A 14,132-nucleotide genomic window follows, 5' to 3' on the forward strand; every position below is an offset into this window, starting at 1 on the left:
GTCTTAACTTTGCTGGGCGAGCATATGTCCATCAATACGTGTATCTCTGACGTCTTACATGTAAATACCATCCAAACAAAAGACGAATGTTATCGCTTGTCTTGAAAGATGCATACACATATTGGGCTACACAACAATCATGTAGATATCCATTTCAACACCACATTCAAGACAGATCAGGCATCAAGGTTATATTAAAAAAGACCTTTTAATTGCAAGTGACGACATCAGCATTTCTTACATCCAATATATTGACACAATGTCAGACTTGTCACAATGTCACATGCAAAGCAAAATATATAGCCTACTTAATTCAATATTTCAAATTACAGAGCTGCAAGAGGATCAAAGCTAAGGAAACAGGTATATATACTGTATATATATATATATATATCACATCTGCATTAACAAAATGATAGTGCTTAATGTTATGAAGTAGTTGCAGGAAGAGTGCTTAGGTCTTGAACGCAACGCAACAGCAACACATTCATCTTGACATCCCTCTTTGTAAAATTAGGATACTTTCTATATATCTCAGGAATATTGTTCCTTTCTCTCATATGATTATCTTTGGAGGGTGAAAAGATCACACAACAATCTGGCAGGATCTTTCACATACACACACAAACAGAACTGAGGTATAGCTGACAGTCTGCCTCAGAATTCATTAATTTTGGACAACAAAAGTAAATAGTCATAGCAATAGTTGAAATGTTTGTCACAGGGGATCAAAGTAGGCCTTGATAATTGGCTAAATTTTATTTAAATACATACATAAAAAATACAATCACCCAAGTCTGAAGCGGAACTAAATAGAAATTTGCTCTGATTTAGTGCCATAAATTACTCAAACTCTATATAGGAATCGTTGTGTCAAAAAGTGCACTACTCAGCATGCGTTTTAAAGCTTTGCTAAGTAAACACACACACACACACACACACACACACACACACACACACACACCTCCATCTGAACTGTGCGCCCTCCAGCCCTTCAACTCAATAAACCATTGCATCCCACAACACTAAAAGAGATGAATACACTCCTAACAAAGGCCTTCTTAAGGGGTTCATATAGGCAGGAATATGATGAGCATAAGACAGAGGCACAAGAGAATGGAATTTATCAAGAAAAGTGGAATGTTATCATGTAAGAACAATTTAAATAGATCTGCCAGAAACACTGAAAATGTGACGTCGTGAAAACGAGGAACTGAGCCGAGTACTCACTCTTGCACAGTAATGAGTGTGGTTTACATGTATCAGGAATGATGGCCTTCCAGTCTAATTAAAAGTTTGAGGATGGATTAAAAATGCACTCACGAACTCACATCATCTCTATCCTTCTCCAACTTCCTCCTTTTCGACAAACTCATGCCACACAGGCAATTCTTCTTTAAATTCCTCTCCTCTGCACTGCTCTAAGAAATACACTATTGATTGTTAGATATAACACTGTAGAAAATGTTAAGAGCAACTCAAGAGAGGAGAGAAGTATAATTTATTGCAACCTATTTAGCAATCAGAGGAAAGCCACGGTCAACATAACAGAGAGTGATAAATCACTGGAAATTAAGTGGTCGTATCTTGATTGGACCACAGAGCCTATCTGATAATAAATATGAATAAGACGAGAGTATTCTCTTTTCTATTCATGTTGCACTATCAAAGCTATACGCTAATAAGCAGAGCCATTCAAATACAGCTACTGTAATATAAAGCATAGCTGAGCCTTCAGGTCAAGGTGTCTGGCTGGACGTAGTGTGTTTGTGTGTCTGACAGTTGCATGTGGAGATTTTATTTTATATTTTTTTTATTTTACCTTTATTTTACCAGGCGAGACAATTAAGAACAACATTCTTATTTACAATGCCGGCCTGTATAATTCCTCATAAGGGGAAAGGGGAGGAGGGCTGAAAGATAAAACATGTTTAAAAACAAAGCACTTAAAACCACAATTAAATCGACAATTGAGATGCCACAAAACAACAATAAGCATTAAACACATGCATGTAACACAAACAATACAACAAAAGCACTAACGGACATCAAGAATGGAATACAGCAGTAAGCACAAAAAGCAGACAGGCAACACAAGACAATACAATACAACAAAACGCACTGGGACACAGCCAAGCAAACACAACAATACAGCAATAAGCACTGATACACAGTCAGGAAAAAGACAATAATACAACAATAAGGTCATAGAGATAGGTATGTGGTGTGAGATCATAGAGATACAGTAGGTATGTGGTTGAGATTGTCACACTGAGACACTGGATGGAATGTCATTGAGAGTGGCTTCATTAAGCAGATTGGATTGAAGGAATGTCAATTATGCCATACATAAGTGTCACAAAGCCTACCTCATATAACGATAAAAGAAAAAAAATTCATATAATATGTATATATACATAAACAGCTATATATTGTATGTACAAAAAGATAAACATCATCTGTGCTGATGATGTGGGCTGTTGCTGCAAGACATGTAATGAATGAATGAATAAATAAATGAATGAATGAATGAATGAATGGTCTTTATTGTCATTGATATAGTACAGGTACCATACAACGAAATTTAGGAGGGGGGGCTCCCCTGGTGCTAGGAAAAAAACTAAAAACAAGAAGGGAAAAGAGCTGGTTTACATAAATAAAGGCTATGTACACTATCCACTATACTATACTATACAAATAAAACACTGTGCTGTACTCTATGCTATGCTATACCTATCCTAACATTTCCTATCTCTGAAGCAACAGGAGCAACAGTTCAACAATTCTAACAGTTGAGCAAGGTCAAGCACCAGAGCATAATCTGGCAGCTATTTTACAGAAATGTAATTAAAAAACGTGACTTTTTGAATTCATGATTTGTATTTAAGATCGCTTTCTACTACCAGTTGACAATCACAGTTTTTCAACTATTGATAGAGGCTACTTAACCGTAAGTAATCCTAGAGTTGATACAAGTATTCAATTAATATTAATTTAATAAAGATTTAAGTATATTGTTTCAGTACATAAAATTACCTTGAAGCTTTTGTGATTCAATACAAATCAAATTGAGGTATAATATTTACATGTAGTGTTATGATGACCTCTAGAGGACTATTAGCTAGATAAGACATTTCATTATCGTACGTTGACACAGCGCCGAAATAGCTCAGTTGGGAGAGCGTTAGACTGAAGATCTAAAGGTCCCTGGTTCGATCCCGGGTTTCGGCAGCACTCGTTTTTTTTCACTTTACAAATTGAGTCCTTACCAGGTAGGTGTCGGAATACGTGTATTCAAAACGGATTTTGAAGTATAATACATTTAGAAAAAAAAACTGGTATTAATAATATATCTACTTCAATATATATGTTTTAAATAAATCAATAGCCACCAATTCAATCGGTCTTAAAATGTTGCTTCTACTCTAGTAGCTACTATACAGAACAGAGGAGCTACTCCTGTTCAGAAACTAATTTGCCGGATGTCAGTGATACAATTTCCATGCCCCGGAGGATAATTTGTTTTTACTATAAAAAATATGTTGAGAAATATCTGTTCAAACTTCTTGACCAATTATTTTCTATTTTCTTGAATGCCCCTGTGTATAAATGAAAAAGTCCTAACACATAAACTTTTTCATGTATGTCATGCATAGTGGGCGTAGGGGTGCACATAACTTTTTGGGGCCAGTGCTCAGAGGAGCACCTAGGGATGCTGCTTGGTGCTCACCGAGCTCGCGAGTCACGACCCGTCCCACAGGATGGATGAAAAAGGGATACATGGATAACTTATATTAGCAAAACGACATTTATTCATAAATAAAGATGAACGAACAAATGATTGTGTGCAAAACAAAATAAACAAATGCAAAATCAAATGACTGCTCTTTAAGCATGAAAGTCTGTCAGACTCCTTTAAACACAATGAAATCAACTGACATCTCTTTAAGCACTAACTGAATGTCTGTTCTTTAAACACACTGAAATAAACGGACATCTCTTTAAGCACTGCTCTGTTCTGTAAACACTGAAATCAACTTTTCAACAAAAAGTTACAGCCTAAGCATTTATTTATGCTACAAGCTTAATCGTCATCATCACTGCTCTCTTGACTGCTGTAAATTATCACTGTCCTCAATTTCAACCATGGTAGAGGATGTTTTTTTTGTGATCACATTTTTTAATTTTTTTTATTTTTTTTTTTGGTGCGCAAAAGCGCCTTCATGCGGCTGATCTGCCGCGCAGCATGCATTTTGGCGACGCATGCGCACTGGCGCACCAGTTATGTGCACCCCGGGCGTATAATATTGTATTAGGATTAGATTTACTTACTTATTTATGTTATGAAAATGTTCCTCGATTGACCACAAGGTGGTGCTATCACACAGCGTTTAATATAATAGTCCACTTTGAGCCCACAAAGGTTTCAGAATTACTGTAATAATGTATTAATATCTTGGAACTGTTGGAAGGCTAGGTTTGATTGTGGATCAATGAATAGTTCTGTCAAGACAATAATATAGCGGTCAAATAAGACATCATGGGCAAATGAACAATTATAAAACATACTATTTTTTATGAATGCTAAAATTTGTTTGGGATATTTATCATGATAGATAGAGGGTCCTTTCTGGGTAGCGTTGGCACTGTTACAGTACATGCCCCATGTTTCCACCTGAAAAAAACCTAGGTTTAGAAGAAGGTGATAGAAGAAGGTTTGTCCTTCTATCAATGGCCCACCGGGCCTGAGCTGGATTACTCTTCCTCTGCTACGACTGGTGGATTGATGATTCTCTTGCTTAGTATTCAAATGTATTGATTGTAAGTCGCTTTGGAATAAGGCGTCTGCTAAATGCCAAACGCCAAAAATGTAAAATGTAAATCTTAAGAGAAATTGTTCCGCCACTAGCAGGGCACAGCAGGACTATGACAGGGATGTTGGGCCCAATCCAGTCCATTTAGTTCTTCCCCTTTCTAAGCTGGTTGGCCTGTCTGTCTGGCAGCGATGTTCTGCTGTGGATAGACCAGTACACTGGCCCAAGAGTGCAGGCCTGGCACCAAACAGGGTCAGGGCAGGGGGATATGCGTCATCCCCATTGAAACCCGAGTGAAAGGTCCACTCCCTCTCTGCCTCTCTGCGGTGGTGTTCTACTCAGAAGTGTATTATTAATGAATGGAGCGAGAGCGTTTCAGGGTGAGAGAGAGCGAGGAGAAGGAGGCACCACGGGGTCAGAGTGAGGTGCATAATGTTCTGATCTGAGAGAGGACTGTTGGACTACGTCGTAGAGGAAGAGGTGGGGAGCCTTTTGATAATGAGTGTGTGTGTATGTATGTGTGTGTGCGTGTGTGTGTGTGTGTGTGTGTGTGTGTGTGTGTGTGTGTGTGGTGTGTGTGTCGTCCCATCGTGAGCAGTTGAGAGCAGCAGGGTGTGGGCACATTCATCAGAGAACAATCTGTACCTTCTGCAGCCACTCTAATTTTCAACTCCCACCCTAACAACTAACTTACACACTTTGACATATTTGACTTTGACTTGACAAAAGAAGAGATTTGGTGAGGCTGCATTCTCATTTTATGCACGCAAATTGTGGAATGCACTGCCAGTTTACATTAGGGATGCAACCTCAGCAAATAAGTTCAAGTCAAGAAGACTAAAAACCCATCTTTTTAATATTGCCTTTAAATGGCTAAATAATTAAATGAAGATTATATAATGATTAAAGCACTTTGAGCTGCAACGTTTTGCAGGAAAAGCGCTATACAAATAACGTTATTATTATTATATTCAAAACAGGGAGATGGGGTAAGAGAAAAAGGCTTTTTCTGTGACATTCTGTGATTATGCAAGACTCCCTCAAAAACACAACAGCGACTGAGTGCTTCTCCAAGCACTAGCTCAGAGAGTTCTATCACTCTCTTAGTTTCCTGTTTGTCGTGACTTGCAGATCTAGCAGACTTTCTATGTCCCTTTGTTTTGTGCAGCTCCTGGAAAGCTTTATGCCAATCAAACTACTACCTGATTCAATTAGGTAATTGAATGAAACATTCAGGTGGAAGTGTGGAATCCAATCCAGACAGCCGGACGTGGGGGGAACATTAACTCTTTTCGCCTGCAAAGTCCATTCAGTCCTGTCCCAAACAGCTTCCACAGGCATTCCGTCTGAAACTGGCATCACTTGAAGGCTTGCGTAACCTGAACAACAGTGACTTAAACAAGCACAGTAAACACCCTCTGTCCAGTCCCTCAACACTGGGCCTATTGGACTGAGCGTTGGGAGGGTGAGACACACACACAGGGAGGGAGGGAGGGAGAGAGAGCAAGAGAGACAGAGAAGGGGAGAGAGAGAGAGAGAGAGAGAGAGAGAGAGAGAGAGAGAGAGAGAGAGAGAGAGAGAGAGAGAGAGAGAGAGAGAGAGAGAAGGGAAATGGAAGTTTGTCAAATAACTTCTTGTGCAGGTAGAAGATGGCAACAACAGCTACAATAACTGATATAACATTCAAGCTGAGTCCTGCCACTGACACCAAAGGGTTTGGAACAAGTGTGACGGTCAGCTATGAGGTGCTACAGTAGGCCCAACATGCAATTTTGGTGACAGTTAACGGTTACCATCAAGCATTAATAGCATCAAGCATCACTACTTCCACCTGAGACGCGTGGAATAGCTGTGTTAGGTCATGTATTCCTTGATGTGTCCTGTTAGACATTGTAATACTGCAACTCAGTATCTCTATCTTAGTTTACCACAGCAAAGTTACCCCAGCAACTCCAGCATCTCATGAGGAGTGGAAGGTGGTCCTTGCTGTCACATTCCTCCGTGTGTCACTGCGTTGACATGTCCTCTCACCACGACTGTGTTTCACATTACCTGTCACTATGTTTTTCTCCTTTCAGCACATTGGTAATTTTCTTTCCAATTTATATAAACTCAATTTAAAAATCTGACACGTGCCATACACAATAATAACACACATGGAAAGGACGATGCTGCAAGCCCCTTTCATATGGCACAACATTTGACCGTGAACGTGAACATGTTTGTCAAATGCTCCTTTTTCAATTTTCAAGGACAATAATCACAATAGACCCGTTTGTGCTGCTGTGTTTGGGACAGGCCTGTTTCACTCCCAAACACAATTGCTACAAAAACTCTCTTTCCTCTCAAAATGTGACAGGGGAGTTTGTCCATGGGTAAGGGGACAGAATGTGACTCATGCTTCTCATTGTTGGATAGAGAAGAACTCTATTGTCTTTTGCTGTGTGATTGAGAACAAAATAACTAACCCACACACTCTCTCTCTCTCTCACTCTCTCTCTCTCTCTCTCTCTCTCTCTCTCTCTCTCTCTCTCTCTCTCTCTCTCTCTCTCTCTCTCTCTCTCTCTCTCTCTCTCTCTCTCTAACCAGGCCTAGAGAACAGCGGGGGGTATTGTTCAGTGTATAATTTATGTAGATGCCGTTAAGATTGGCAGTGTTCTGACTTGCACTTTACTTTTGACCTTCACAATGTCTCTATGCTGATCTGCGTCACCAACATATTTCTAATACCATTTTAGGTAAACTGACTCTTTTTTTGTACTGTACATTGAAGACAATTGTAGGATATAATGAATGCTATGTGCTCGGTTTATGTAGGCCTAATAAATCCAAAACAAATTGATAAATTGTCTGATGCTGAATTATTGTCTTAAAATATGTGTTTAACAGTAACCTACGTAGTTTTCTTCAGATTGTTCAGCCTAATAAAGGCTTACTTATTATTATTATTATTATTATTATTATTATTATTATTATTATTATTATTATTATTATTATTACTTGACTTTCACTGACACTGGGTTGGTTGTCTCTCATTGGTTGACTCCAAAAGCCTAGAATCAAGAAACCGCACTTCCGGTCCCCAGTAGAGAGCTGTGACGTCACGCCATGAGTATTGGCCAATCGGAGACAGCTGCCCACGGTTTTGAACCTAACGGAAATACACACATAACAACCTGTAACTAAGCTTCACTGCCAGACAAGGTAAATATGCTTATAATGACGTCCAGGTTGACATTTCAATCATACAAATAATGTTCTTTGGTGCCAAATTGTGTTAATTGATTGTATGGGAATTCAGACTACTAACTTTATTGTTTATTGTTACTAGGCAACCTTGACCAGTTAGCCACAGAGCTGTTAGCTAGCTAGCTACATTAGGTGACGTTAGAATTATAAGGTTCTATCTCCATTTTTGTCAAAATTGAGTATTTTTTTTTACATAATCTGATCCATTAGGTGTTTATTAATGCCTGTGTGGTGTTATTTTTTAAAATGTTGACATTTTTGAGTTAGTAATTAATAAAACACAAAGGTTCCATCTCACAAAACATAATGGAATGTAAAAACTTTGACGCTCAATATCTCTGAACTGCCCTAAACGGAGATAGAACCTTATCATTCTAAGCGGAGATAGAACCTTATCATTCTAAACGGAGATAGAACCTTATCATTCTAAACGGAGATAGAACCTTATCATTCTAAGCTCACGATTTGTTAAATTCAGTCATTTAGCTACCATTGTTCACATTGTTATTATTCACATGAGCTGTTTTAAGATATATCTGAATTATAATAATGACTGAATTATGGAATCACATACTGGAGCTTTATGACACCAATGTGCTGTCAAATGATGGCCACAGAATTGATTTGCCAGCCCATTTAGTTTGAATGTAAACATTACTAGTTGAGTGTACAATCATAAGCTTTGACTTACTTTTATATGGATATTCTGTCCTGATATCAGTAGCTAACATGTTATGGAGATAGTGACTGAGGCCATATTGAATTAGGCTAGTACTTTCAATGAGGTTATTTAAATAATAATAATAACTTTGATTTCTATAGCGCCTTTAAACCCAAGGACGCTTTACAATTCTAAAGGGGAATGGTCAGACAGACAAAACAGAAAACAAACAAAGCAAAACAGAAACAGTGACTAGGGGCCAAAGGCCTTGGTGAACAGATGGGTTTTAAAGGGCTGATTTGAAGGAGTCCAGGGTGGGGGCTTTGCGGATCACTATGGGGAGAGAGTTCCAGAGGGTAGGTGCAGCCACGCTGAAGGCTCTGTCCCCAAAGGTTCGTAGGTTGGTGTGGGTGGTGGACAGCAGGCCCATGTCTGCAGACCGCAGGTTCCGGGAAGTGGTATGTTGGGAGAGGAGGTCAGTTAGGTACTTGGGGGCGCAGGTGTGGAGGGATTTGTAGGTGAGGAGGAGGATTTTGTATCTATATAGTTTATCTATATACCATAACATTTGAATGAATTGTGCATATTATATTTTGTATAGTAGTATTCAGTATACCTACGTATATACTGAAAATATGTTCAGAGTTGATATAATTGATTTCCAGTCTTATAGCACTACGCTGCTTTGGTAAGCCTGGAACGAATGCTGGGGAGAGAGGAGCCTGCATATTGACAAATACTGTAAGTTCCATGGGAAGTTGTATAGTGAATCATGAGTTGTTTGTAGGTTGGGCTCAGAATTAGGGGTGCAACGGTTCTCGGTTTTTTTACGGACGGTACGGTTTGCGTTCCACGGCTCAATTCACTAGTGAACCGTGACGGTTTTCGGTTTATGCTGCGATTTGGCTGCGTTCGTAAATTAGCTCTGAGAGCGCCGCAACAGTTTGAGGAAGCCCCGGATTCCTACAAGTCTGCGGTGTGGGGTCATTTCGCTTTTCCTGTTGAATACGACAATAAGGGGGGGAAAACAGTGGACAGAAATATTACTGTCTGCAAGCTCTGCTTAAAGCGTGTGCCATATGCAAATGGTTGCACCTCTGACATGAACCAGCATATTCGCCGCTACCACTCAACGATAACACTGACTGGGAGCAGGAAAGCCAGTCAGGTAGCGTCAGTGAGCAGACAGCAGTCTCTCTCTGATGCGTTCGGACAGACGTACACTACCACTTCAGAGAAACACAAAAAAATAACCAATGCAGTGGGGATGTTCATTGCAAAGGATTTGCAGCCCTTTTCGGTGGTTGGAGATTTGGGTTTTCGAAATCTGATAAAAACTCTCGTTACAGTGTCCCCTCCCGTACATCATTCAGCACCAAAATAATCCCCGGTATTTACCAAACAACGCGCAGAGGCATTGAAGACGATTTGGCAAAAACACAGAGCTTTGCACTGACTACGGAGGGTTGGACCTCCCGGGCAACGGAGAGTTACCTCACTGTCACGGTCCACTACATGTCACCGGATTGGGAGATGAAGAGCGCAGTACTGCAAACTCGTCCACTATACGAAAGATCGGCTGCTTTGCGCACGTCGTAAATCTCGCCGCCAAGAAGGCAGTGGCAATAACCCCGGTGTCCCGCCTCCTGGGTAAGATCAGACATGCAGTCACTTTCTTCCACAAAAGCACCACAGCCCACCATATTCTGACAATTAAACAAGATATGTTAGACTTACCAAAACACAAATTAATCCACGATGTCGCAACTCGTTGGAATACAACACATGACATGTTGGAACGCTATGTGGAAAGTGTTACTTTTGTAGTGTGAATTTGTTTTCCTCCTGTTTGTATACGGGCTACCAGCTTTCAAGGCTAAAGTGCACTTTTACTTTCGAAAGTGTTTATTTATTTTTGGACATTTGAAAGTGTTTTTTGTTTATATACAATTATATATACATTATATACATAACATATACATGTGTATGTTAAAGTTCCATATTATGTATAAGCAAAATAAAGTAAAGTAACAGTTTGTAAATAAATAGTAGCATTTGTTTCTGAACCGAACCGTACCGAAAACCGTGACCCAAAATACCGAACCGTACCGAACCGTGGGCCAACTGAACCGTTGCACCCCTACTCAGAATGCACTGTTCTTGAAAACAATCCATGGTCATTTCAAGGCATGAATTTGCCTCTCTCCTGCAATAGTTGGAACTGGAATATGCAATATTGTCTTGCGATACTAATAATGGTGTGTGTGTCTGTGTCTGTCTGCGTCTGCGTGTCTGTGTCTGTGTGTGCGTGTCTGTGTCTGCGTGTGCGTGTCTGTGTGTCTGTAATTAGTCCCCCCCCCCCCCACCGGTGGTGTACGTTTTGGGTCAGAGGCTTCAGTTGGTCTCTGGTTTCAAAGGACGAACGTCTACGTCTAGAACATCTATATTGCATAACCCACCTCAGCTTTCTCCACTACCTAGACTTTGAGATAGAGGCACTCAGTTCAGGGTAGCTAACTGCAGATAGACCCATCACCATGTTAGATTCTCCACACTAGGCCTACGCCTACATGTTAGATTCTCTGCACTATGAACAGGTAGCTTATTTCATTATGTGCATATATCTCTAATACCATTAGGTACCTTATAGCCTCTATATAATGTCCTGTATTGCCTGAGGGCAACCTACTATGATTGGCGTTGTTTTCCAGCCCATATGTAGGCCTAAGGCGTGTGAGGTCAGGTGTCCCTTAGATGAGAAGCTTTACCTTTGACCTGCCTGTCCCCATGTCCCAGGTACAGCTCTATGCTGTGGTATTTGTCCCCAGGGCTGTTAGTGGTGTTCACTGTCAAAGGAAATGTTAGGCTGTTGGCCTGATGATGTCACAATGGACTTCCACTGGAGATGGGTGGTTCAACCAATTAGGGTATGACTGGTCGTGCACATGCTCAGTGGAGCTCAGGCGGTTCCATAGGCACAAGCCATATTAAACAGGGAATGCCAGCTGTGTGGAAATGTTATGTAATCAATCTATCAATGCACCCTGCAGTAGCATCTGGCATGGAAGTGGTCACCCTCAGATGGACTGACGGAAAGTCCAATGACACTCCTTTGGAAAATGCACAGACCTGCATTAGGCCTATGTTAATTGTCAAACGATAAAGCCTTTTGGCAATCCATTGGATCCCATTAAAACCAAGAATGCTGATGAGCTACATATTCTTGAGTTCGGTTCAGAGAGCTCATTAAAACCAAGAATGCTGATGAGCTACATATTGAGTTATTACTAACAACAACTTTATGTTATTATTGTTGTTGACGTCTTGGTTGTGGCCTGTGGGCCTCCCAGAGTAGCCAGCAATAAGCATCCATCTTTCATTGTCAACAGTAGCACCACTCTCATGACCATAGAGGCGTTCAGAGTTGCTCTGGATAGTGCACCTCCTTAATTCCTCTCCCCAGACCCTCCATGACCATGTGACACCCTGCCCAGACCCTCCATGACCATGTGACACCCTGCCCAGACCCTCCATGACCATGTGACACCCTGCCCAACCCACCTCTCCTAGACTCCTATGGTCAGTCTGTGGCTCAGTTGGTAGAGCATGGCGGTAACAATGCTGAGGTTGTGGGTTTGATTCCCGCTCAGACCATATAGGCCCTATACTGAAAAATGTATTCACTCACTGCAGTGTAAGTCACTTTGGATAAAGGCCTCAGCTAAATGGCATACATACACACACATATACACATATATAGACATTTCCCTGCTGTGACACTTGGTCTCTGTTAATGTGAGATCCCTCTGATGTTAGGGCTCTGATTACACACACACACACACACACACACACATCGTGCCCATTTTTGCTGGGGTGGCGGTGTAGGAAGACAGGATGCTTTTGCACACACACAGACCAGTCATTTACCCTTAAATAGCCCTGTCCACCAACTTACACGTAGCCTAAGCCGTCACAGAGACAATGTCACATACTCATACCCGTAAAAAGCAAAAACCTTAACATCCGGCATCTTCACCTGCAAGATCGTCTGAGACCAGCCACCCAGACAGCCGATGCAACAATTGGTTTGTATTAGGGATGCTCCGATTTATCGGCCACCGATTTAAATCGGCCGATTTCACTCCAAATGACTCGATCGGTGATCGGCAAAAATGGCCGATCGCAAAAACCGATTTTTTTTTTTTTTTTTTTTTTTTCCTGGGGAAGACAGATAACTGAACAGAAAACATAGGAGGACGTAACAGTATGTAAACCATGAAGGCCACGTTTATGATGTATTTTATACAGCCATATCGACTGACTTGGGCTTCAGGCCCTAACTGGGTGATAGGCCAGACCTTTACTATGCCATAAAAATGGGTCTGCGTTTGCTTGGTGCCTAATGGATCAACACTTTTGTCTAAAGAGCAAAAAATATTTAGGCTATCCAGTCAGTTATGTATTTAAAAAAAAATCGGTATCGGTATCGGTATCGGTTGATCTTGAGGAAACAAATCGGTGATCGGTATCGGCCCCAAAAATCCAGATCGGAGCATCCCTAGTTTGTATAACCAAAGACTTTCTGCGCAAACTGTCAGAAACCGTCTCAGGGAAGCTCATCTGCATGTTCATTCATCGTCGTAACTGACTTGAGTGGGCAAAAAGTGTTTATATTTTTGTTTAGTGTATCTCTCACACGCTAATATACACACAAACACTGCTGCAGAGAGACATGGGCGAGACTGGGGAGAATGAAGCCCTATCAGGTTCTCCCCTCCCCGAGACACCGTGCCTTTATGTGTGCTGCCCTATCAAAGCCTGTCCCAGGAAGGGTGCCAGGAGAGCCCATCTGACCTTTTGAAATAAGTGAACCCCCCCCTCACCCACGTTCCTCGCCAATGTTTTTTGAGTGCTATCATTCCCTCCATGCTTTATAGCCTCAGTCATTCAGTCACTGTCATGGCAGAGGTCTGTGTCTTGATTTAAGTGCATGAATCATATAACCTCTGCACTTTTATTGTCCAGGCCTGCAGCAGTAATCTAGATAGACAGATAGATAGATAGATAGATAGATAGACAGATAGATAGATAGACAGACAGACAGACAGACAGACAGACAGACAGACAGACAGACCGATAGATAGGTACTTTATTGATCCCCGAGGGGAAATTAAGGCTTTACAGCAGTTCACACCACAAACAACAACAAAAGAAAGTGACAGTTGAATAATAGAATAAAATAGCACTCTTTAGTGCAGCGGTTCCCAAACTTTTTCAATCAGGCCCCCCTTGGGTAGTTGGAAATATTTTCGAGCCCCCCCTAACCCGGTCCCCACCTAGATTGATATAATTAATTGTATAAAGTTGTACAAACATTACATTTTCTCTTCTAATAATAACAAGACACA

This window comes from Nansenia antarctica (assembly GCF_963989245.1).
Source record: "Nansenia antarctica genome assembly, chromosome: 15".
Taxonomy (NCBI): Eukaryota; Metazoa; Chordata; class Actinopteri; order Argentiniformes; family Microstomatidae; genus Nansenia; species Nansenia antarctica.